Source organism: Saccopteryx bilineata, chromosome 3 (genome assembly GCF_036850765.1).
Source record: "Saccopteryx bilineata isolate mSacBil1 chromosome 3, mSacBil1_pri_phased_curated, whole genome shotgun sequence".
In the NCBI taxonomy this organism is placed as follows: Eukaryota; Metazoa; Chordata; class Mammalia; order Chiroptera; family Emballonuridae; genus Saccopteryx; species Saccopteryx bilineata.
This window is the reverse complement of record NC_089492.1, coordinates 292,419,265-292,446,331: the sequence shown is the minus strand read 5'-3', so window position 1 is coordinate 292,446,331 and position 27,067 is coordinate 292,419,265. Positions and strand designations below refer to the sequence as shown.

The following is a 27,067-nucleotide window of genomic DNA, read 5'->3' as shown; positions in this document are numbered from 1 at the left end:
GCACTTGCATACTCCACTGCTCACCTCCTCACGCCCATTGCCCTGAGGCACTACGCAGTTCTAGCCTCACGAAAAGTCATTAAGTCACTTACCGACTGCTATGCAATGTCACGTTTAAATATTACTAAAGAGGCCCTGGTAGGGTGCTCAGAAGATCAAGTGTCCCGGTGCTTGAAGGTCACAGTTCAATCCCCAATCAGAGCAATCAATGACTGCACAACTAAACGGAACAGTTAAGTGGAACAGCAAATTGATGCTTCTCTCTTTTTCCCTCTCCCCCCTAGAACTGATGGGAAAACTTTTTTAAATGACTAATTTACATTTTAAAACATATTAAAACTAAACCTGATAAGGAAGTTGTATTACTCAAAGCTTAAAAAATCCTAAGTATACTGTTACTGTACTAAATAATTTAAAGTTCAGACTTTAAACTACGAGTACTATTCTTTTTATTTATTTATTTATTTTTTTTTATGAGTACTATTCTGTCTGTTCAGAAAACTTCTCAAATGAGAAGGAGCTTGAAGCTCAGGCCACCCCCTATTTCCAGCTACCAAAGCCCCAAAGCAGACCTCCAGTGAGAGCTCCAAGAGGCCGTCCAGCCTCTACCAGCTCCTCCCACAGGCCCAACAGCACCCACTCTAAGGTGCGGGCCTCCTCCCGACAGCGCAGGGGGTCAGGAAGCTCCCTCCAGTCTCTCACCCTCATGGCTAACACATCCCCCTAGCCTTCAGCCCCTAGGGTGCAGCTCACCCTGACAGCTTCTTCCAGGGGGAGACTCCACCTGTCCTCAGGCCTCCCCTCTGCTTCCTCTCCACCCGGAGGGCAACAAAGTGGGCTGTGACAGCAGAGCCCTGCAGACAGGCTGACAGTGGCAAGGGGACACTCATCTCCAGGGAACCAGGGTCTTAGTCTGAGGAGAGGGGAGCAGAGCTGTCCCAAGTGTTCCTCTCAAAACTGACTGTAACTTCAAACAGCCTGCATCCACCCTAAGTACACAGAAACTAAAATCATGACTCACACTCATCAAAATATACCAATTTCTCCTGAACACGCTGGTTTCCCCCAACAGCCCTGTGGTTCCTCAACATTGCTCTCCTCGACCGAGCAGCTGTGCGGCAGCTTTCTCGTCAGGCCATGACTGGTTTGAGTCCAAAGAACAAATTCTTTTTTGATAAAAATCGGCAGGACTGCCCTGGCCAGGTAGCCCAGTTGGTTAGAATCTTGTCCTGATATCCCAAGGTAGCGGGTTCGATCCCTAGTCTGGGCACATACAAGAATCAACCAATGGCCTGGCCTGTGGTGGTGCAGTGAATAAAGCGTTGACCTGGAATGCTGAGGTCGCCAGTTTGAAACCCTGGGCTTGCCTGGTCAAGGCACAAATGATAAGGAATCAATGTACAGCTAAAGTGAATTAACTATGAGTTGTTATTTCTCGCTGCATCCCCCTCTATAAAATCAGTAAATAAAATTTTTTAAAAAGAAATCAACCAATGAGTTCACGAATGAGTGGAACAAAACAATGTTTCTCTCCATCCCTTCCTCCCTCTCTAAAAATCAATTAAAATTTTTTTGTAAATCAGTAGTACCCTTGATTCTAATTTCACTGCACCTACCACTGGGGCCCAGAGGACACTGGTGAGAAAGACTCGCCCCATCTGTAGGGACTGAGCCTGAGAGAACAGACAATGCCCAGCTGGAGAGGTGGCTCAGAAAGTATCTATGAGCTCATCACCAGGGTTCCTGACCACATGAGAAGAATGTGACTGATTCACAGGTTTCTCCCAGGTCACGCGGCAACTCAGGTGCACAAGCTACGTGACATCCCTGTGTCATCACCAACTTCGGAGCAGGTACTACCAACTGTCCACATGGTAACTAGAGGAAATGGGGTCACAACCTGCCCAAGGTCACGATTCTGACTGGTTCCCTCCCGAGTTAAGGAGGCCAGGCCCCCAAAGCAACAGAAAGCAATCTCACTTTCTTGGGTTACCTCTTCCAGTGTCATTCCATCAAGAAGGGCTAACAGTGATGCAATGCAAGTCATTGACTCAGCACAGCCTAACCTGCAGCGTGAAGACCGCCCTCCTACCTGCAAGGACTCCAGCAGAGGAGGTCACAGCGTCTCCTGTTCTAGAGGAAGCACTAGATTACATCCCAGCTGAACCAGGTCAGCGGAGCTGCAAACCAGGCTAAGAATTTCCTGAAGGAGACCACCTTCAGCCCCACGCTCACAGGCCTGTTGCCCAATTCATCTCAGCTTCCTTGATCACCCGTCCAGTCAACACTGTGCAATACAAGCCACATGTGGAAGTTTTAATTCTCCAATAACGAGACTAAAAACTTAAAAAGTTGACAGTAACTCCCTGACCGGTTGGCTCAGTGGTAGAGCGTCAGCCTGGTGTGCAGGAGTCCAGGTTCGATTCTCGGCCAGGGCACACAGAAGCACCCATCTGCTTCTCCACCCCTCCCCCTCTCCTTCCTCTCTGTCTCTCTCTTCCCCTCCCGCAGCCAGGGTTCCATTGGAGCAAAGTTGGCCCCGGGCGCTGAGGATGGCTCTGTGGCCTCTGCCTCAGGCTCTAGAATGGCTCTGGTTGCAACAGAGCGACGCCCCAGATGGGCAGAGCATTGCCTCCTGGTGGGAGTGCTGGGTGGATCCCGGTCGGGCGCATGTGGGAGTCTGTCTGACTGCCTCCCCATTTCCAACTTCAGAAAAATACAAAAAGTTGACAGTAACTGTATTAACATATGTATTTAACTCAATATATCAAAAATGTTATTTCAACATGTAATCAATATAAAATAATCATAAACAAGGTGTTTTGCTACTCCTGACCCAGGAAGCACGTTTGGTGTTTTCCAGAATGTCACCAACACAGCTGCACAATTACTGCAGCTAATCTTGCAGCTGCGTGTACCATCCTTACATGGACACCGGCTTTGTTCTCCCAGTCAGCATCCAGGCAGCCACAGCACCCAGGGCAGCACAGGATCAGCACTGTGAGAAACCGCCTCACTTTCTGAGCCTGATGGCACCTCCACATCCCCGAAGGGCAGGAGAGTCCACACTCCTCCTCAGGCATTTGGTGTGCCGTCTTTACGCTGGTCCTTCTGACAGATGCACAGGACGGGCCTGGGTGAATCTGCACACCCCTGAGGCTAACAGCGTGGCCGTCTTCTTGTGCTTACTCCTCTGAAGTGTCTGATCAAGTTGCTTGCTTTTTTTATAGGTTGTTCATGTCTTAATATTGAATTCTGAGTTCTTCATGCATTCTGGACAAAAGTCATCTTAAAGACGTGATCTGCCTGTCTTTTCTACCGCCTGGGGCTTTCCATTCTCTTAACAGTGTCATGAAGGAGCGTAAGTGCTTAATTTTGATGAAGTCATAGCCATAAATACAGTGTCCATAAAGTCATGGTGCACTTTTGACCAGTCATAGGAAAGCAACAAAAGACGATAGAAATGTGAAATCTGCACCAAATAAAAGGAAAACTCTCCCAGTTTCATATCTATTCAGTGCAGTTCGATGTGGGCTCACGCACAGATTTTTTAGGGCTCCTTGGGCAGCTATCTCATATAGCCTCTACAGACTTGTCACTCACTGATGGCCTACCAGAACGGGGTTTCTCCACCAAACTGCCGGTTTCCTTCAACTGCTTATCCCACGAGTAATGTTATTCCTATGTGGTGGCACTTCGTTATAAACGCGCCGATATTCACGTTGCACTTTGGTCACGGATTCAAATTTAGCGAGCCATAGAACACACTGAACTTTCCTCTGTACCGTCCACATCTCGACTGGCATGGCCGTGGGCTGCTCTGCTGTATACATGGTGTTACGTCATCATCTGCGCATGCGCACAGGCTGCCACCTCATCCTACAGAAACTGGGAGGGTTTTCCATTTATTTGGTGCAGATTTCACATTTCTATCGTCTTTTGTTGCTTTCCTATGACCGGTCAAAAGTGCACCATGACTTTACGGACACACTGTAGTCTATTATGGGTTGTGTCTGCGACATCAGGACTAAGAAATCACTGCCTAAATGCAGAGTCTTGATTTCCACGTTTTCTTTTTTTTCTTTCAATTTTTTTATTTATTGATTTTAGAGAGAAAGGAAGGGAGAGAGAGGGGGAAACATCAATCTGTTTCTGTATGCTACCCAACTAGGGATTGAACCAGCAACATCTGTGTATTGATACAATGCTGTAACCCACTGAGCTAACTGGCCAGGGCCTTTTATAGAAGTTTTCTAGTGTGAATTTTATATTTAGGTCTATGATTCACTGAATCAGTTTTATCCATGGTATCAAGTTTTACCTTTTGCATACAATAACTAATTATTTAAGGACGTCAATTTACTTTGTTTTTAAATTTATTTCAACTAACAATTAATTGCAAAGTAACACACAGAACTGAATATGCTCACCAGACTCTCCACCAGACACTATGACACAGACTTCCCCTCCCCTGCTCTACAGACAAGGGATTGTCCTTGAATCGAGTGGCCTGACCTTCATCTGTGTCATCTGCTGGCTGTCCAACTAAAATGTGATTTGGACAAACGGCTCTGCTGCTTTCTCGTGAAAGAATTTTAAGAAAGACCATTCTCTTCTAGGATGCAAACCACAATCTCTGGGGCCCTAACCCTTCCCCGGATCAATTTGTTCTGAAAACCAACTTTGGGCTTAAAAAAAGAGATGGGCAAAACCAGGTTATTAAAAAAAAAAAAAAAAAAAATCCTGAAGAAATTTCAGTATTGTACTTTAAAAACTGATATAGCTTCATTATATCAAAATTACCTTACTTCAGAAGTGCTTCTGGTCTGGTCTCCAATTCATGTAAAATTGTCTGAAACAAAGAAAAGGCTACGTTTGCACTGCATTCAGGCTGAAACAATACTCCGTACATTAAGGAGCACATAAATCCACCCTTTCCCCATCACCATTTCTTGCCCAGAATCACTTTCCTTAGTACCTGCTATTAACATTTCTTCAGTGTGGGGAAAAAAGAAATCTAATCTCAATTTCTTTTAAAAAAAAATCCTTAGGCCTGCCTCAGGGAAATGACCGTAAGTTCCACTAAACACTGCAGAAGGGAAAGGGTGTTCTGAATACACTACGAGAAAAATCACAGTGGCAACAGAAGGAAAAACCACTGCAACCCAGAAGCTTCTCAGAGCAATCACACCCAGACTTCTGTCCAGCACAGAAAGGATCTCCTCCAAAGCTCAAAGAAGCCCCTGGCCGAGCGTGGCCTCCGTGCGGGCTAGTCTACCTGGGTGCGTTCCCAGTGCCTCCTCTGCCGCAGAGCACTCAGCCTGGCCTGGGGTCCAGGACAGAGTCTGGGGCACACAGCCAGAATGAAGTATGTTAACTCCAGGTTTCTGCTGAGATATCTGCTTTTTTCTTTCCCAGAAACTAAGTTTCAAAACACTTAAATAGGTTTTTGTTACCTTTCCAAATCAAACTGTGTGAAAAGAACACTTTTGGGTATTCACAAGGTATTGCCACCTGTAGATTAATTTTGTGAGTCTATAAACTCACATGCACCACCTGTTCTGGGGTCAGGAGGAGAGGTATGGAGACACTGAAATGACCCCCAGGTGAACTGAATTCTAAGGCATTTACTTAATAAAAATTTTATTTTGGAATTATGCTGCTTATATTTTTTTTCTGGCAGTGAAAGTGGGTGTGGAAGGAAAATAGGTTGGTAGTTCCTTGAAACATTAAACCAGAATTCTATGACCCAGCCATCCCACTCCTAGGTGTATGTTCAACAGAATGGAAAACAGGTGCTGGATATGTACACGTTATGTTCAAGGCAGCCAAAGGGGCAACAGCCCAAACACTCACTGGCACACGGACGAATAAACACAATGTGGCACGCCCACAGTGGAGCATCGCTGACACACCACAACATGGAGGGTGCGACGTGGGAAAGCTGGTCACGTGCTGTAGGACCGCATCTGTACAGAACACCCAGGAAAGACAAAGCCACACTGAAGGCAGTAGTTCAGAGCCTTCTGAGGTGACAAAAATATTCTGGAAGCAGGCAGAGGTGGCGGCTGCAAGACACTGTAAATGTGCCACGCAACTGTCCTCTTTAAAATGGTCAGTATTGTCCTGGCGGGTGGCTCAGTGACTACCAGTCAGGGCACGTGTGGGAAGCAAACAGAGTGCACAACTAAGTGGAATGTGTTGCTGTTTCTCTCCCTCTCTCTCCCTCCCTTCCCCACTCAAATCAATGGAAAAAAATTTAAATATATATATAAATAAGATGGCTAGTGTTGTTATGTGTATCAAAAGAGAAAAAGGAACAGGTAAAAGTGGGACTAAAGGTGGTTAAAAACCAAACCAAACCAAGCAGGCCAGGGAGAAGTGGAAGTTATAAGCCACAGAAACTAATCAAGGCTCGCCTCCGAGCCCTCCAAGGGTGCACTCTACAGTGCACACAGGGTTTCACTGGGTGATCAAGGTTACATGCAGGGCCTCTCGCCCTCAGAGAGCAGACACTTAGACTGCGCTGCCTGGCGCCACAGACACCCAGCAGCACCTACTTCCCAGCTGTGCCAACCACAAGTGTCTCCAGGCACCACTCAATGTCACTCGGGGGCCCCGGGTGAGCGTTACTCATTTAAAGTGATGGTCACCATTTACAAATCCTTCTGGTTTTCCCACATGAAGAGGGGAGGGAGGTAGGAAAAGGAAAACAGAAAGAAAACTGTACCATCATTTTGCTAACTCAACTCGAATGCCTGGATGGCCTTGTGGCTCCAGACACACAGCCGGTCCTCTGCTCCCTCCCTCCCGCCCTAGCGGGCTGGCTCATGGGGCAAGTCTGTTAGACCTTCTCAGCCAGGACCCCCCATAAACTTGATTCAAGGCCAAATTTGAAAAAAGGGTGTGAAGACATTTGAAGGAAAACTGAAGAAAATTTAAATGTGAACTTGGACTGGGCACTGCTAAGTCTAAGTTTTGGTGTATAATGATACCACTGTGAATATGAAAATGAATATCCCTGTTATGGAGACATGAAGCTGGCATTGTAACGGTTCAGCAGAAAGCACAGAGACAGAAAAACAGGAAAGTGTGGTTCCGCGTTACAAATGACTGAATCTTGGTGAAGGTACAGAATGTCCACTGGCCTCCTGTTTCAGCTTTCTGTAGCTTCAGAGCACTCCAAATTGAAAGTAGGGTGGAAGGGAATACTAAAGTCAATAAAGAGCAAGTATAAAATTTAAAATATGCCTTTAAAGTTATCAACGAAAGATGAGATAACTTGAAGTTAAAGCCAGAGAAAATGACTGTATTTTCTAATTCTTTATTTTTCCACTGACCAAGACAGTAAGAAAAGGTTTCTTTAGTAGCTGAAAAAGTTGGTACAACAACGAGCTCATGATTAGATGATACCATCCATGTGTTCTGATTTAGAAATAAATGAGTCTCTCACGTTCAGTTTCCATACTTATTCAGTGTCCCTCACTGTGCCATGTTTACGTGTTCTTTCTCAGGCTGCTAGAGTTATCAGCCTGGTCTTTCCAAAGGACCAGCTTACAGTCCCAGGGTTTTCTATACTGTGCTTTCAATCTCACCAATTTCCGATCATTATTTTCTTGCTTCTGCCTGCTTTGAATTCAGCGTGCAGTTCTTTCAGTTTCTAAAGGCAAAAGCTTAGATTGGTGATACCTTTTGTTTTCTGTAGTGATCATTTATTCTGTAAATTTTCGAGAGGACTGCTTTCTCTATGTCCCACAAATGGTATTGTCTTCACTTTCATTCAAATTAAAATATTTTCAAATTTCCCTTCTCATGTCATCTTCGACTTAATTTCCAACCAAATACTGGGTGATCTCCCACTAGATTTGTTATGATTTCAAAGTGAAGCCCACGGCAGTCACGGTTACTGCACAGCTGCACAGCAGCTCCAATGAACAGCCATCTCCCAGCCTGCTCTGTCTGTTCTTGACATGGGACACTTTCTGTGTCTCTCATGATTTTCTGTGGAGTGCCAGAGCAGTGACAGAAGCCAGAGGAGACAGCTCAGACGCCCAGGAACAATACATTCTCCATGGGGCACTGGTGGGGAGGGCTTAGTCAATCTAGTCTTCAGCTGAGTCGTGTTGGGTGTTTAACCCTCAAGACACTCCAGGCTCCAAATTCTCCAATGGGAAGTCGCCTCAGCCTTCAAAAGGCCAGAGTATTTTTCTCAAAGTTGCTAGCCAAAGAAGAAATGGACTTCTCACACCTGTCACAAGCTAGAAGCCAGGCAAAAGAGCAAACCATCTGAGGTCTGGCCTGTGGTGGCACAGAGGATAGGGTGTCAACCCAGAACACAAAGGTCGCTGGTTCAAAACCCTAGGTCTGCCCAGTCAAGGAATATAGGAAATCAATGAACAACGAAAGTGAAGCAACTATGAGTAGATACTTCTTGTTCCCCTGACCTCCTCTCTCTGTAAAAGTCAATAAAATCTTAATAAAAAGAAAAGAAGCAAACCATCTGCCTTCTGCTCAAAATTTACATCCCCATGAGGATGAACACAACTTTGCAGGACACGCCTCCACTTTATTTTTTGGCAGAAGGGGAATGTTTATCCAAGGGGCAATGACAGACCACATCAAGGATTCTGCACAAGTCAGTGTTCTGTGCCATTCTGGGCACACAGGTCTTCAGCTCTCCCTCCAGGCTGAGAAGACACGGGCCATGGCTTCAGAAAGTCCCTGGGAAGCCCATCTCCCAGCAGGTTCCCACCAACCATCTTCAGACGCAGCCACAGTGGCCCTACCTGTAGGACACTGTCCGCAGGTTTCCAGAGACACTAAGCCGGGTATCTGCAGCACTTGCCTCCAGCCAGGACAAGCCCAGCTCCACAAGTGGGTGCACCAGGAACACGAGGGGCACATTCCAACATATGTTTTGGCTCCTATACAAAATAGTTTTGGCTAACCCTAATTGCTAATAATTTCTAAATGTGTTCAGTTCCTTTAATATCCTGTATCTTGTGTTTGTTATGTGTTTTACATAAAGGACACAGCGTTATCTTTTGAGGAAAAGTTAAGTTAGAAATTCTTTAGCCCTGGCTGGGTAGCTTAGTTGGTTAGAGCATTGTCCTTACACCCCAAGGTGGCAGGTTTGATCCCTGGTCAGGGCACATACAAGAATCAACCAATGAATGCATAAATAAGTGGAACAAATCAATGTTTCTCGCTCTCTAAAAATAAAATAATTTTTTACTTTTTGTAGAAAAACACCACTACACAATATGTCCTGGAAAGATATCTCCAACTTCCTCTCAACGCAGAATCTGCCACGTGAATAGCTCAAATTCTGCAGTAACTTTGCCATCAAGCACCAAACACGTTTTTGGAGAAAAAACTAAGGAAATACAGCCAGAGAAATATACTACCATGGAGAAGTGTATAAACACAGCAAGATGTTCAAACTCAAAACACAAGCCCTCTTTACAACTTAATTCCCTCCTAGAACTACCTGAGTTTCCAAAATGGGAACATGCACCAAGGGGCCAGTATAACCAGCAGAGACTAGTATCAAGACATACCATATTCCGGAACACAGAACACCAGAGACAAAGTAAGATCCCAAAAGTTTCCAGATGGAAGAAACTGGTGCTATACCAAGGAGCAAGAATCAATGGTGGGAGACTCTCTCACTTTAAATCAATGAGTCTGTGTAAAAAAAAACAAAAAAACAACTTTTTTTGAGAGTACATTTACTTAAGCTGGGGACAGGGACACAAGGGAGGGCCTAGGCTACAGAAGCAGCCTCAAGAGAGCCTAGGCGGGGGGCTGCCTTCAGCTCACTGGAGTCAGAGAAAAGGGGGCCTTGGAGACAGGTTCAGGGGGTTAGTCTGGGACAAGCTGCTGCTGCCCGCTGCTCCCCTGATACAAGTCTCCTGGGATACCTCAGAGTTTAGGAGATGCACGCCTGTGGGGGAGGAGTGGAAGAGAAAGGTGTGGGTGTGCACCCAGGAGGGAGCACACACTGCATAAACTTTTTAAGAAAGAAAATCAGATACAAAAAGTAGAATTTGTCCCTTTGCTCATACTTCTTCTCCACTCCTCCCCTCTGCCAGGAAATCTCACCCTGCCGGCCCTCTCTCAGCTACCACGCTCGTTCCTGCTCTCTGGCTCTTTCCATTTTTCTATCCTACTAGGCTGTAAACAGGCACTATGCTTTGCTTTCATTGCTGCTTTCAGACACGTTTCTTGTGGTGGGGGACACAGGGTACAGGACAGGTGGCAGGGGACAGGGGGCATGGAGAGATCTGTTTATCTTCTAGACCGGCTTTTCTAAGAGCTGCCCCAGTGTTCCTCCTCCAAAGCCCATCTTGGGATGGTCCACAACCCAGGCAGCATGTTCACAGCACACAACCCTGCCTCCCATCATTTTCTTGTCAGTCACAGCTGACCAGACCAGGGGCAAGTACCCAGCTCAAGTCAAACCAAACAGACCTACCCCCAGTAATGTGGAAAGGACACTGTGAGGGGGCAGGCTCTCCAAGTCTAGAAGGATGACATGAACTTGAAAGCCCTGCACAACTGGACGGAACAAGAAAGAAGAGCCCCACAGATGCATGAAAGGTGCCCCCTCCTTTCTGTCCCTGCTCTTGCCCCTTCCCTTTCCTCCACATTCCAGTCCTCATAATTAGTTCTTCTTGTTTTTTCTTACTCTAGAGCGAGGGTCCCCAAACATTTTACACAGGGGGCCAGTTCACTGTCCCTCAGACAGTTGGAGGGCCACCACATACAGTGCTCCTCTCACTGACCACTAATGAAAGAGGTGCCTCTTCCGGAAGTGCAGCAGGGGGCTGGATAAATGGCCTCAGGAGGCCGCATGCAGTCCACGGGCCGCCGGGCCGTAGTTTAGGGACACCTGCTCTACAGTTTCAGGTGGAGTATTCCTTTTTTCTTTTTCTTTTTCTTTTACAGAGACAGACAGAGAGTCAGAGAGAGGGATAGATAGGAACAGACAGACAGAAATGGAGAGAGATGAGAAGCATCAATCATCAGATTTTCGTTGCGACACCTTAGTTGTTCATTGATTGCTTTCTCATATGTGCCTTGACCACAGGTCTTCAGCAGACTGAGTAACCCCTTGCTCGAGCCAGCGACCTTGGGTCCAAGCTGGTGAGCTTTGCTCAAACCAGATGAGGCTGCACCCAAGCTGGTGACCTCGGGGTCTCGAACCTGGGTCCTCCGCATCCCAGTCCTATGCTCTATCCACTGCACTGCCTGGTCAGGCAGGTGGAGTGTTTCTTGCAATCAGGTAAGTCTAATGAATTATCTGTACACAGACACAGACAACAGCATGGTGGCTGCCAGACGGAAAGGGGGGAGGGGAAGCAGAAGAGGGTAAAGGGAGGACAAATGGTGATGGAAGGTGACTTCACTTTGGGGGGTGAAAAGACAATACAATATATAGATGATGTATTACAGAATTGTACAACTGAAAACTATCTAATTTTCTTAAACAATGTCACCCCAATAAATTAAATAAAAAACTTTTTTTAGATTTTACTTATTGATTTGGGGGGGCGGGAAGCATGAATTCGTAGTAGTTGCTTCTCGCATGTGCCTTGCTTGCCCCAGCAAGCTCGGGGTTTCAAACCAAAGACCTTAGCATTTCAAGTTGATGCCTTTTTTTTTTTTTTTTTTTTTTACGGGGACAGAGAGAGAGAGTCGGATAGAGGGATACATAGGGACAGACAGACAGGTACGGAAAGAGATGAGAAGCATCAATCATCAGTTTTTCGTTGCGACACCGTAGTTGTTTATTGATTGCTTTCTCATATGTGCCATGACCGCGGGCCTTCAGCAGACTGAGCAACCCCCTGCTCGAGCCAGTAACCTTGGGTCCATGCTAGTGAGCTTTCTGCTCAAGCCGGATGAGCCTGCGCTCAAGCTGGCAACCCCGGGATCTCAAACCTGGGTCCTTCTGCATCCCAGTCCGACATTCTATCCACTGTGCCACCGCCTGGTCAGGCTCAAGTTGATGCTTTATCCACTGCACACCACAGGCCAGGCCAATAAAAAAAATTTATAAGAAAGAAATTATCTGTGTATCATACCTACACCAGCAGCAAGCACCCATTCCAAGGTGCCTGCAAGTAAGCACTTGACTCCTCACTGAAGGCTTTACCAGTGGTCTCTGCCAGAGGACTCTCAAATCCCCCTCCCTACCCCACCCCTCCCCACCCCACCCCATGTCTTATCTTCCAAGCTTGAGCCCTCTGACTCTAACACATATCTGACATCTCCTACCTGGATGACTGCAACAACAAACCCCAGCCCTCCTCTGACTTAACCCATGTCATTTGCAACAGCTGACAGACCCCATTACTTCCTCCTCAACTTGGCTTCACTGGGTAGGGGACCCCATTCCTTTGTAGTTCTCCCATATCCTTGTTAATCCCTTTCCCTGACTCCAACCCCAATTCCTAACATGGCAGAGCCCTGAGGGCTCATACCCTGTGTTCACAGGCCCTTCCTCTCCAAACCCCTGAGGGCTGTTCTGCCACCCTCAACACCATGTTGTCTTCTTGGTCCTATGCACCGCACCCCACCCTCACCCCTAACCCCAGCCCCTGCCCACCGCTCCCTCCTAGCTCCCACCTCTGCCTCACTTACCGCCTGCCTCCCCCAGCCATCACCCCCTCGCCCACCTCATACACCACTACCTCATTTATCTTTCTGAAGGACAGCTCTGACATCTGACGCCTCCGTGCTAATCTTGAAATACTCCTCCTGCAGCAGAAAACCAAACTGGCCTAATTTAAAGTCCCTCTCTGTCTTTCCCACCACAGTGCCAGGACTCTGACTCATCTAGTCTGAGGAGGGCCACACACAACACTCCACAGGACATGGGTGCTCTCTGCCAGATTTGGACCAGGATACTGACGACTGGCCTCCTAGACAGAAATCTTAGAAACATGAATTTTTTTTTTGCCTTGAATTAAAGACAACTTTAAAAATATTCTCCCACAGTCAAGAAAAAAAACTTACCAGCTAAAGACAGGAATATTATATTTCCTGTAAAAACTTAAAACACAGAAGGCACTCTGAAATAGAAGTGCTTCTAAAACTCCTTTTTTAAAAGATTTGTGATTTATAATGGGAACTGGACAAAGTCAATGGAAAAAAGAAAAGAAAATCAGGCTATAACAGCCAAAATTCCATCCATGTTACTTCTAGGTCACGGAGCTCAGGACAGGGACCACATTACAACCCTCTTCTTCCTGTCAGTGTCACGGTCTTCAGTAAAACAGTCTCCCAAATGTGTTAGATACTTGTTTATTTACTTCTCTAATGAATGGTTTTTCCTCTTCCCAATTCTACCTAATATAGTAATTAACAATTTGGTGATGTGATGGACAGTCAAGAACATAAATTCTGAAAACAGCTGGTTTTTCTTTTAAAGCCCAAAATAGCACTAATTCAGAAAGAACAGGAAAGAGACTCACATACTCTTGACCTTTCTGAGGGAACTGTCCCAGAAAACAATGACACAGTAAAGATTCAAGAAGGTCAGGTTACATGGACAACGTATTCTAATTTTTAATCATTTCATGTATTTTCACTGGATAAATTCATTGTCTATCTGTCTCAAAGTCCTATTTGCCAATAAAAAACCTTAAAGAAAAAAAGAAATTTGGTATTAATGACTGCATCTTTTGGGAAACAATTAATTCAAGAAATAAAAAATTAAAATGACTCCTGATTCCTCCAAACCACCCACCCAAAAAAGTTTAACTGGTCTAGTCAAGGCTCTTTTGTTGGCCAAAAAGACAAACTCCCTGGGCAGTGGAGATCTGACAGGTCCAAGGACAAGAAGCACATAGGTCTTAGGGGACATGGGACTGTAAGTGAGAAAAGTAAAGGAGAAACAGGCACCAGAACCAGCTGGCTGTTTTCCAGGGTTCACTTTCTCTCTCCTACCATCCTCCCTCTTAACCAACCATCATGTGCATGGTCCCAAACCACCTATAACTCCACATCCTAATGCCATCCAATGCCAGCCGTGACTCCAGTGTTTCTAGAAAGAGTTCTCTACACCAGCTCACTGGCTCATTGTCCTTGGGCCAGCTGGCCCATCAACTGTGGCAGAGGAGAGGACTGCAGGTGGGTCTTGCCACAGGGACTGTGGGAAGAGTCCCTAGAAAGGAAGGCTAGGCCAAGCAACGATTAGCACCCTAACAGAGTAACACTGCTCCAAGTTACATAAGCACTTATCTCTTCACTCTGGCAACATCTAACCATCAGAAAAGGATGAGTCATAAAGTATCGTATACAAATCTAAATATTTATATATACGACAGACCCCTGAACAACACGTTTGAACTGCATGGGTCCACTTATATACGGATTTTCCCCAATTGACCTATGTAGCTCAAATCCGTGTTCAAGGGTCAGCTTAGCGATTGGGAATTTGCGGATGTGCAGGGCTGAAGTAGTTACATGCAGATTTTCTACTGTGCAGGAGGTTGGCCCTAACAAGCCCCTCATTGTTCAAGGGTCAGCTGTAAATCAAATAAAACTTATGGTCAACAGGTACATGTGACCTTAAAGAATAAAAAAGTCAGCTACAATACTACTTTTAGTGTTTTATTTTAAAAGCCTGACCAATAGTGGTGCAATGGATGGACCATCGACCTGGGATGCTGAGATCCCAGGATTAAAACCCCGAGGCCGCTGGCTTGAGCAAAGGATCACTGACTCAGCTGAAGCCTTCTCAGTCAAGGCACATGTGAGAAGCAATCAATGAACAACTAAAGTGCTGCAACAATGAGCTGCTGCCTCTCATCTCTCTCCCTGCCTGTCTCTCTCTCTCTCTCACACTAAAAATTCAAGACTATCTGCACTGTCTTATCCACTTACAGTGTCAAAAGCAGAAGAGAGGCTGGGCCACAATCAGAGCACCTAATACAGGGAGTCACTGGTTATTCTAACAAATCATTTATGTTCTCAGTATACCGGTCACAGCTGTCAAGAAAAACTTATAAGCCACCCTCCAAAATTCTGTTTTTAAGTCAAGTTTCTTGGATGAAAAATTTCATTTCTCCATAGAAACCACATTATAAATGCTAGTAAGACCCCCTGGGTCACCATCCATTGGTTTTCCCTGCATGTTCCTCAATTCCACTCTGGTGACAGATGGCACCAAGGTGCCTTAGCTTCCCTGCCTGAAAACAAAAGAGCCCCTCCCCCCTTCACCCTTGCCCGGGTGCTGCCAGCGGTCAGCCTTCTCGTGGGAACTGGCATCCACCAGGCTGCAGTGATGAGTTTGGGCGGACTGCGAGCCACTAGAACTCCAGCTCCGACACTGCACAGTGACACGTCGGGCACACTGCAGCAGACTCACAAAACCACAGATATTTAAAGTCGACGCAAACACGATGAAACTAGAGAGGATGATGGAGGCCAAGGGAACGGCTAGCTCAGAGTGGTTCCCCATCCCAACAGCAGATGGCGCTACATCCTCTCATGACATCACACCATTAGAAAGCCGGGTTTGCACTGGTTGTTTTGGTTTGAAAAAAAAAAAAAAAAAGCCCTGCATGAAAATCAACACAGAACAGGAAATGAGGGTGGTGGTGCCAGTCTGATTCTGTAGTCGGAGAAGCTGTACAGCCTGTTAGTTAACAACAGCAGCTCATTTAAGAATAGTTTCTCTCAATTTATGTGTATTACTTTCAAATGGCTACTGAGTTCTTAGGACATAAATACTGAAGTTGTTTGGACTTAAAAACTCACTAGAAGAAACTAGGTGTTTATTTTGACCTAAAGCACTGTGAAAATCCTAGGGACACTGAATATGCCACGAACTGGGATCTCTGCATGAAGCCTGAAACTGAAAGGGGCCAGAGGGAGCCGAGGCCCAAGGAGCAGGGAGACAGGACCTCCCCACCCCACTGCACCCCCTGTTTTAGGTGTGGCCTGAAAAACTGAATATATAAACTATACATTCACCAAGAATAGGAACTGACTTCCTCCTTTCCCAGAACAAAACACGAGAGGAACTGAGGAACTGCTTATTCTAAGGCACTTACTTTCCCAGGATACAGCTTTGCAGTGTGGCCTTGAGGACAGGTGCCTCTGAGAAACCTTAGGTCCTTGAGGTGGTGGGGCCAAGGGCAAGGAAAGGCTTCACAGAGGTGAATGAAGTCAGCCTCCCAACGGGCCCCGCATGAGCAACAAAGCTGAAGCCAAGAGCTGTTTGTTGCAGAGGACACAGGAGACAGGCTCAAACCTAGAGGGATTCCGATGGGACCCTCAAAGTAGTGCAGAGAAGGCCCAAGACACATTTCTGTGGTCTTCTGCCCAAAGTGCAGAGCTGGACTCTAACCACGAAGAAGCCAACAGACCCAAAGTGATGGTCATCTTTGAGACAACAGGCCTCACCTTCACAATCTGAAGCACAACCAGCAGCTGTTTGATTAAAGAACAAACATGACCGCTAAGTGCAACACATGCTCTTGGACCGACTGGGTCTGGATGGGAGGAACAGCCATGAGACACTGTGGGGACAAGCAACGAAATGTGGAATAGAAAATAGCTCCGCATCAATGTTAAATGCCCTGATTTTGTTAACTGTGGTTATAACATGCCCGTGCTCTCAAAAAGTACACACTGAGGGGTACAGTGGTAAAGGGGAAAACTGATGTGAATTTTGCATTCTACTTCAAAATATACAGTCACCTTTGTTTTAAAACAAAAGTGGCATGGGCATTATTACAGCAACCTGGCAATCACATGTAGGATGAATAGGACAATGAGGAGCACCTTCTTTGCCACTCAGTGATGCTGGGGACCCACCTCCACCCCCTCACTCCTGGAAGCACCTCCAGAGCTGGCCTTCCAGGCATGGAGAATGACCTCAGCCAGAGGGGCCAGCTCTTTGATGAGGGAGATGTCCCCTGTATGAGTCTCCAGAGGTCTGATGGGAAAGGAGGCAGTTAGACCATAACAGCAATCTGAGTAGGATGTGGCTCGCCCACTGACCTCTCTCACTGAGAGCAGCCTTCTCAGTCTCCTAACTGTACTACTCAATGGTGTAAAGCACTTCATTCTTACAAAAGTTAAACAAATTGGCCCAGCAGAAAACCAAAAAAACTGAGGGAGTCCAGTGGAGTGTGTGGACAGCACTCCTTGGAGAACGTGGAAATACCATGGGGAGGGGAGGGAGTGTGGCAGAAGCTGTGCTGTGGGGTGCCAAGTCCACACATACCTCCTCCACACCAAAGAGGAGTTTCCCCTTACACTTCCCTTAACCCCCCAGAGTGGGGCCAGTCCGGCACGGGTCTGCCCGAGGCACTGCTCACTGGCGCAGTCCAGTGCTCACTCTGCACAGAAGAGTGCTGGACAGCACCCCTGGCCTCTACCCACTAGATGCACCTACATTGTGACAACTCTGAATGTCTGCAGACACTGCCACATGCCCTTGAGAACTCCGTCACTATCTCTGCAGTCTGTCAGCAGAGCCTAGGAATGGGCTATGGGTTTTTTCCCACCAGTCAGAGTGAGCTGTTCCGACAGGCAGGCTGAGGAGTGGTGCCTTAGACGGAAAGGAAGTAATGCCACCTAGACACAAAACAAAGAGTGACAAATGCCCAGCCACATATATTGTGCAATAACTTAACGACAGAGTTAAGTAATATTCCAGGTGAATTCACTGACATGAGAGCCTCACACCAGCAGAAGCACACTGGCAACTTCACATGAGCAGTGCCACTCAAGTGCCACTCCAATAGGAGATGGGGACACTGGCCACCGGGAGCAAACTACAGACATGTAATGATTTAACTAAAAGCTCCACTGAGGTGCCTACTGATGAGACCTAAATGCCTTTTTAATGGCTAAACCTACCGTGATTAAGACCCAACATCTCTCACACATCACTAACCTGTTAACTACAAGAGAATTAAAAAACAAACCCAAAGGACTCACTCCTTGCCCTCAATGAGCTCATTTGTACCTTGTCCACAGCACAACTATCCCATGAACCTCCAAGTTTCAAAGATCACCATAGACTTCAAAGAAAATTTAAACAGGAAAAATTTATAAAACCTACCAATACTTCTTGCATATAGAATGCCCCAGTGGTGGGATTCAGCTGGTTTGCACTGGTTTGGCAGAACCGTTAACTAATTTTTTCCTGAGTTCGGCGCACTGTTAAAATGGCACTTGTCATCAGGGTTCTAAGGTGAGTGCCTGGGAAGCCACCCAGTGTGGAAATCACAAATTGACATTCTAAAGCAGGGGTCCCCAAAATGCGGCCCCCTGAGGCCATTTATCCGGCCCCCACCGCACTTCTGTAAGGGGCACCTCTTTCATTGGTGGTCAGTAAGAGTACTGTATGTGGAGTACTCTCCTGGAATACTGCATGCGGCGGCGCCGCGAAGCGCACGTCGCTCACGTACAGTACTACTTCCGGTGATGGGACCACGGCTCCAGAAGCGCATTGTTACGGCTAGCAGTGACAAATATGGAACCGGACATTGACCACCTCATTAGCCAAAAGCAGGCCCATAGTTCCCATTGAAATACTGGTCAGTTTGTTGACTTAGATTTACTTGTCCTTTATTTTAAGTGTTGTATTTGTTCCCATTTTGTTTTTTTACTTTAAAATAAGATATGTGAAGTGTGCATAGGGATTTGTTCATAATTTTTTTTTATAGTCTGGCCCTCCAGTGATCTGAGGGACAGTGAACTGGCCCCCTGTGTAAAAAGTTTGGGGACCCCAGTTCTAAAGCAATGGGATCCTACTCCTACAGTGAAGAGATGGTTAAGGATAAATCACACAGCCAATGAAGCTTGGATAAAAGCACAGGAAACTGCAACTGAGAGCATCAATCAATAATATGAAAATTAATATTTTAAAACTCTTCTAACATAACCTAGTTTTGTGTACTTCTTTTATTGTTCTTATTTAAGCATTAAATGCATGAAATAGGCCCTGGCCGGTTGGCTCAGTGGTAGAGCGTCGGCCTGGCGTGCAGAGGTCCCGGGTTCGATTTCCGGCCAGGACACACAGGAGAAGCGCCCATCTGCTTCTCCACCCCTCCCCCTCTCCGTCTCTCTCTTCCCCTCCCACAGCTGAGGCTCCATTGGAGCAAAGATGGCCCGGGCGCTGGGGATGGCTCCTTGGCCACTGCCCCAGGTGCTAGAGTGGCTCTGGTTGCAACAGAGCGACGCCCTGGAGGGGCAGAGCATCACCCCCTGGTGAGCAGAGCGTCACCCCCGGGTGGGTGTGCCGGGTGGATCCCGGTCAGGCGCATGCAGGAGTCTGTCTGACTGTCTCTCCGTTTCCAGCTTCAGAAAAATACAAAAAAAAAAAAAATGCATGAATAAACTACTTTTAGAGATATCTTTTTTTTATACTTAAAACGGTCATTAGGGCAGAGAACTGGATGTTAAATTATTTGAATTTCACCACTGAAAATACTCCATTATGCCTTGGCCAGATGGATAGAGCATCATCCTGGTACACTGAGGTTGCAAGTTCGATCTCATCAGGGCACATATGAGAAGCAACCAATGAGCACACAACTAAGTGGAACTAAGTGAAACAGCAAGTTGATGCTCTTTTCCCTCTCTCTCAAAATCAATGGAAAATTTTTTAAAAAAAGAAAGAACACTCCGTTAGCTTAGAATATGCTAGCACATAATTGATAACAGAAAAATGATCAAGGAATACAAGACAGAGCCTGTTTTTTGAGGAGGCCGTGCTGTACAGTGACTAAGACCACCATAGTCCGGGTCCCAGCCCTGTGACCTGAGGCAAATGGCTTGTCTGCTGAAGAGCTCAGAGCAGGTATGGCAGTATTTTTCTGCAAAGGCATAGACGGCAAATGTTTTAGGTTTGCAGCAACTACAAATTCCGCTACCGACAATGCTGTTACCAAAGCGGCCACAGGTGAAGTGCAAAGCAATGAAGCTGTGCTCCAACAGAATACCCATGGACCAAAACCGGAATTTGATGTAACTTTCCCACATCACCAAATATGTCCTTTCTTTTGATGTTTTCAACCATTTTAAAATGTAAAAACTATTCTTAGCTCGTGGGCTGCACAAAAGATGACAGGCTGCAACCTGCCCAACCTGGCAGTCAGTGCAGGGCCTGGCACACAGTAGGTAGTTAATACACAGCTGCAATAATTCTCCCAAAAGCTCTGCAGCTACAGCAGCTCTGTCCTGCACATCTCAGCAGTCTGTATGGGAACACAGCTGACCTCCTCAGGACCATGTGTCTCCTCCTGCCTGCCAGTTCTGACCCTAACCTCTTGGTCTTACAGTGGCTTCTGTGGGCCTGAAGAGGACACTTAGAGCACACACACCAGCACACCTGCCCTCCAGGGAATGAAGGCTTTTTTTTAAAGAGAGAGAGAGAGACAGGAAAGGAGACAGATGAGAAGTATCAATTCTTTGTTGCGGCTCCTTAGATGTTCATTGTTTGCTTTCTCATATGTGCCTTGACTGGGGAGCTCCAGCAGAGCAAGTGACCCCTTGCTCAAGCCAGCAACCTTGGCCTCAAGCCAGAGAGACCCTGGACTTCAAGCTGGCGACCTTGGGGTTTCGAACCTGGGTCCTCAGCATCCCAGGCTGATGTTCTATCCACTGTGTCACCACCTGGTCAGGCCAATTTTGAAAACTCCAAACATGAAAGAGTTCCCCATGAATTTACACTTTAGGCCGGTGTTTCCCAACGTGGGGCCCACGCCCCACAGGGGGGCAATTCGATAGTTAAGGGGGAATATTTGAAAATGGACTCAACACGACTTTAACTCTTTCGCCCCGGGCCATTTAAATGCAATGCTAGATATCGGTGCCAAATTTAACAAAAAATGCAATTCTTAAATAATTGCGGTAAATAATTATTAAGTATAATTTCGTTTGACGAGACCAAAATATCAACTGGGTGATTGACGTCGTCAAGTAAACTTCATCCTGGTGCACCGCGGAGCGTGCCATCCGCCACAGGGAACCCCGGACATTTTAAAAACTCGCTAAACAACGCAGTTATTCTCACCTAATTGGCCCATCGCAACTTCTGTAGTGTTTCACATCATTCAGTTGGTGTTAATCTGAAATAAGTGTCAGTCAAAACTGTTGTAAAAGCTCGTTGATTTAATAAATATACATATATATATTGTATAGATATAATTGGTAAGTATTTGATTTTATTTTTATCAATATTAAACTCTTTATTAAGTACTTCTTGCATTGGGGCTAGAAAGCAATAATATTTTATAAATATTATTGGGGCTATAATAGTGCATGCATGACAATTTTAATTTTAGAAGCCTAACTTTCCAGAAAATTTTGCCAAGTGGAAAAAATATAGATACCTTTTGATTTGCAGTGGTAGTGTAGTAAATGTGTTATATACATTTAAATAAATATGAATTTTTAGTATACGTTTACTCTATGTCACATTGAATATATTTTAACACATATTTTAATATTAGTTTTTAATTGATATTATTTTTATTATAGCCCATAGTAAAATGAGTGGTGCAAGCAAGAAAAAAACTCGTCAATATTCGGAGGAATATTTAAAATTTGGGTTCATACCCGCTGTTCACGATGAGTGGATTCCTTTTTGTCTTTTATGCCAGCAATGCTTGACCAACGAATCAATGAAACGAGGTCGTCTTGAGGCGCATTTGAAAGCGAAACATAGTGCTCATATTAATTGATTTGAGTTACTTTAAAACTTTAAAGAAAATTTTTGAAAAAAGAACAACACTAAAGTCTCTATTTACTGCTCATACTTCAACTAATAATCGTGTTCTTGAGGCTAGTTATCAAATTTCTTTATTCATCGCTAAAACTGGAGAAAATCACACTATAGGAGAGAATTTAATAAAACCACCAATATCAGCATTTCTTAAAACGGTTCTTGAGGCCTGACCTGTGGTAGCGCAGTGGATAAAGCATCGACCTGGAAATGCTGAGGTCGCTGGTTCAAAACCCTGGGCTTGCCTGGTCAAGGCACATATGGGAGTTGATGCTTCCAGCTCCTCCCCCTGTCTCTGTCTCTCTCTGTCCCTCTCTGTCTCCTCTCTAAAATGAATAAATAAAAAAAAAAAAAGTAGGGTTAGCAAAAAAATAACAACAAAAAACGGTTCTTGAAAAAGATAACAAAGATGTAAAAGCTATGCCACTCTAACAATTCTGTTAGCAGAAGAATAGACAAAATGAGTGAGGATATTGAAAAACAACTTACTGAAAGGCTGAAAACAAAATTCTCCTTGCAAATTGATGAATCAACTTTGAGAGACAGTGAGGCAGTATTGATAACTTACGTAAGATATATATATATATATATATATATATATATATATATATATATTTTTTTTTTTTTTCCATTTTTCTTAAGCTGGAAACAGGGAGAGACAGTCAGACAGACTCCCGCATGCGCCCGACCGGGATCCACCCGGCACGCCCACCAGGGGCGACGCTCTGCCCACCAGGGGGCGATGCTCTGCCCATCCTGGGCGTCGCCATGTTGCGACCAGAGCCACTCTAGCGCCTGAGGCAGAGGCCACAGAGCCATCCCCAGCGCCCGGGCCATCTTTGCTCCAATGGAGCCTTGGCTGCGGGAGGGGAAGGGAGAGACAGAGAGGAAAGCACGGCGGAGGGGTGGAGAAGCAAATGGGCGCTTCTCCTGTGTGCCCTGGCCGGGAATCGAACCCGGGTCCTCCGCACGCTAGGCCGACGCTCTACCGCTGAGCCAACCGGCCAGGGCCTACGTAAGATATATTGATAAAGGACATTTTGCTGAAGAAATGTTGTTCTGTAAAAGATTAGAAAGCACCACTACCTCCAAAGATATATATAATAAGCTAAAAAATTACTTAGATGTCAATGATATACCAATGAAAAATATAACATCTTGTGCTACAGATGGTGCTCCCAATATGATGGGCAAGAAAAATGGCTGCTTAAAATTGATGAAAGATGCGAATCCAGAAATGATTCTTGTGCACTGTGTTATTCCTAGGGAAAACTTGGTAGCTAAAAACATCTCGCCTGTTCTGAATGAAGTATTACATACAGTAATCAAGTGTGTTAATGCTATTAAAGCTAGTGCCAGCCTGACCAGGCGGTGGCGCAGTGGATGGAGAGTTGGACTGGGATGCTGAGGACCCAGGTTCGAGACCCTGAGGTTGCCAGCTTGAGCGCAGGCTCATCTGGTTTGAGCAAAGCTCACCAGCTAGGACCCAAGGTCGCTGGCTTGAAAAAGGGGTTACTCGGTCTGCTGAAGGTCCAAGGTCAAGGCACATATGAGAAAGCAATCAATGAACAACTAAGGTGTCGCAATGCACAACGAGAAACTAATGATTGATGCTTCTCATCTCTCCGTTCCTGTCTCTCTGTCCCTGTCTATCCCTCTCTCTGACTCTCTCTCTCTGTCTCTATAAAAAAAAAAAAAAAAAAAAAAAAGCTAGTGCCAAATGTGAGCGTCTTTTCAAGCTATTTTGTGAAGAACAAAATGAAAGACCATGTGAGACTTTTACTTCATACTGAAGTCAGATGGCTATCTAAAGGAAACTGTTTGAAAAGATTTATGGAACTGTTTGATACTCTTAGTGATTTTTTAAGCGACAAACCTGAAATGAAGTATCTGTTAACAATAGATGGTAAAGCATTTGTGAGTTATTTAGCCGATATCTTTGAAAAACTAAATATATTAAATAAGCAACTTCAAGGAACAAATAAAACTCTTGTCGATGCAAAAGCAAAGATATTTGGTTTCATTACCAATATTGAGTTATGTCAGAAACATATCAACAACAAAAACTTTAAACAGTTTCATTGGCTCCAAAAATGTGAAGTAACTGATACCGCTTTACTTGTTATTGTCAATCATTTGAATATTCTATCGGCTGATTTAAAAGAAAGATTTTCTGATTTAAAACAAATTGATTTCCCAACATGGATGATGCAGCCAATGTTAGTGGATTTGTCTGATATATCAAATATGCAGTATCAAGAAGAACTCGCAGAATTGCAAAATGATGAGTCAGTTAAAGCTTTATTTAATATCAAAGGAGCGATGGCATGGCTTTGTGAGGAAACAGAAATCAAATACCCAAATTCAACCAAATGTGCAAGAAAACTATTGCTACCGTTTCCATCTTCATTTTTAGCTGAATGTGGATTTAGTGCTGTAAATGATTTACTTACTGGTAAAAAAAAGAAATCGGCTGGAAATAACACAACATGGAGACTTGAGACTAAAGCTAACCAAATTGGAATCTAATATAAAATCTCTGTGCAGCAAGCATCAAGCACAAGGATCACACTAAATTAAAATAATAAATTAATATAGAAAAATCTGTATTAAAATTATTTGGAATTTAAATTTGTTTTTCATTATATGTTTTGAAATTTTACTTACTGTGTTTTGTTAACAATTTCATAGTGATTTCTTCCTAGAACCTATCATTTGTTTATTAAGTGAACAAATCAATTTTTTAATGTTAAAAATTATGTATGTTACATAGGGGGGGACATAAAAATTTTAGAAAGGTTAAGGTGGGGTATGGCACAAAAAAGGTTGGGAAACACTGCTTTAGGCGCTTGGATGGGACCTGAAGTCTCCACCAGCTACGACTGGCTGGACCAGCTCAAATTCACTTAGTCTTCAGTTTTGCCAGGTTGCCTGTACAGAGTTACTGAAGTGTTACTATCTGACATTACTGAAAAGGACTGTGATTTTAAAAAGCCACCACACTGTAGTTATGTCAGTAATAACATGTATGGCATCCAATCTTTTCTTTTTATGTATTCATTTAAGAGAGGTGGGGAGGAGAGAGAAAATGCGAGAGAGTGAGAGAGACAGGGGAAAGGTGCAGGAAGCATCAACTCCCATATGTGCCCTGACCAGGCAAGCCCAGGGTTTCGAACCAGCGACCTCAGCACTCCAAGTCGATGCTTTGTCCTTTGTGCCACCATGGGTCAGGCAAGGCATCCAATCTTTATCTACGAAAGATAAAAAAACTTTCTTCTTCTTTTGGCACCCATTATTATACAGAGACTAGTGACAGGATGCAGGGGGAAAACATGGATATAAGATGCTATGAAACAGCACCAATAGAAATCTTTTACCTCAAAGGGTAAATTTTAGTCAATTACACATAAATAAAAAAGGCAAATGAACTAAAACCATGAAATTTCTAGAATATGCTCATTTCACCCACGCTAACTCTGAGTGTCTAATACTTTCAAATATAATGTGCTTTTATATTCCTTACAAAATAAAATCTTTTCCTTATTTCTCATGATCTTGGCCAATTTTCCACAAAAAATAGAGAAAACGGCATCTTAATAGTATCTTAACTACATGCTGCTTGCCCCGTCAATCCCAAGAGAACATGTTTCACGTTAAACGGGTATTTACACTGCTCACCAAAATTAGGGGATATTTTATCACTTCATATTCATTTTGAAATATCCCCTAATTTCTGTGAGCAGTGTATTTCTCCCAGACTTTATTTGATACATAGGTGCATATTTTTTCACAAGTTAAATGATAACATCTTCCTCGAAGTTACACATATTTTCAAATTCCTGTCCCCCACCAGTACCACATGTGGTCATCTCCTCGTGACAACAGAGCCACCTTCAACTGTTCTATCAGCTATACAATATCCCGTGAGTACCTAAATTTAACAAACTCTACCGATGGTCATTCAGATGGGTCCATTCATTCATTCCACAAACATGTACTGAGACATACCATTCTAGGCACCGTTAAGAGGAAATAAAAAAGACAAAAGATACTGCCTCACGGAGCTTATATTCTAGTGACTATGGACAATTTTTTAAAACATTTATTTTAGCCCTGGCCGGTTGGCTCAGCGGTAGAGCGTCGGCCTAGCATGCGGAGGACCCGGGTACGATTCCCGGCCAGGGCACATAGGAGAAGCGCTCATTTGCTTCTCCACCCCTCCACCGCGCCTTCCTCTCTGTCTCTCTCTTCCCCTCCCGCAGCTAAGGCTCCACTGGAGCAAAGATGGCCCGGGCGCTGGGGATGGCTCTGTGGCCTCTGCCCCAGGCGCTAGAGTGGCTCTGGTCGCAGCATGGCGACGCCCAGGATGGGCCGAGCATCGCCCCCTGGTGGGCAGAGCATCGCCCCATGGTGGGCGTGCCGGGTGGATCCCGGTCGGGCGCATGCGGGAGTCTGTCTGACTGTCTCTCCCTGTTTCCAGCTTAAGAAAAGAAAATGCAAAAAAAAAAACAATTATTTTATTGATGTGAGAGAAAGGAAGACAAAGAGAGAGACACCAGAACATCAATCTGTTCCTGTATGGGCCCCAACCAGGGATCAAACTGGAAACCTCTGTGCTTTGGGATGATGCTCTAACCCAGGTAGTCGATCTTTTTATACCTACCGCCCACTTTTGTATCTCGTTAGCAGTAAAATTTTCTAACCACCCACTGGTTCCACAGTAATGGTGATTTATAAAGTAGGGAAGTAACTTAATAAAATTTATAAAGCAGAGTTACAGCAAGTTAAAGCATATAATAATTACTTACCAAATACTTTATGTTGAATTTTCGCTAAGTTTGGCAGAATAAATCTTTATAAAACAACTTACTATAGTTAAATCTATCTTTTTATTTATACTTTGGTTGCTCCGCTACCACCCACCATGAAAGCTAGAATGCCCACTAGTGGGCGGTAGGGACCAGGTTGACTACCACTGCTCTAACCAATTGAGCTACCTGGTCAAGTCTACATTTTTTTTTCTTTTATACCGAAATTCTAACAGAGGTTTTTGATAACTTATTTTTATAGCTAATTTTTAAATTTTATTTATTGACCTTAGAGAGAGAGGAAAAGAGAAAAACATCAACTTGTAGTTGCACTTATTTATGTATTCAGTGTGTGTGTGTGTGTGTGTGTGTGTGTGTGTGTGTGTGTGTCAGAGAGAGAGGGACAGATAGGGACAGACAGACAGGGAGATATATTTAGAAGCATCAACTCTTCGTTGTAGCACCTTAGTTGTTCATTGATTGTTTTCTCATATGTACCTTG

General features: G+C 44.7%; 1 protein-coding gene across 5 annotated transcripts in view; it reads right to left on the bottom strand.

Annotated features, from left to right (window-relative positions):
* The window catches only part of GNB1 (G protein subunit beta 1), a 94,636-nt gene that overhangs the window by 42,656 nt on the left and 24,913 nt on the right, over positions 1–27,067 (bottom strand). For 2 of the 5 annotated variants that reach the window (XM_066270668.1, XM_066270667.1), the window contains exon 2: positions 4,804–4,852. The exons of 2 other annotated variants lie outside the window; for them this stretch is intronic. The gene's annotated coding sequence lies outside the window, so the exon portion shown is untranslated. The remainder of the gene's footprint in view (positions 1–4,803; positions 4,853–27,067) is intronic. One more of the 5 variants, XM_066270672.1, reaches the window with a different exon arrangement.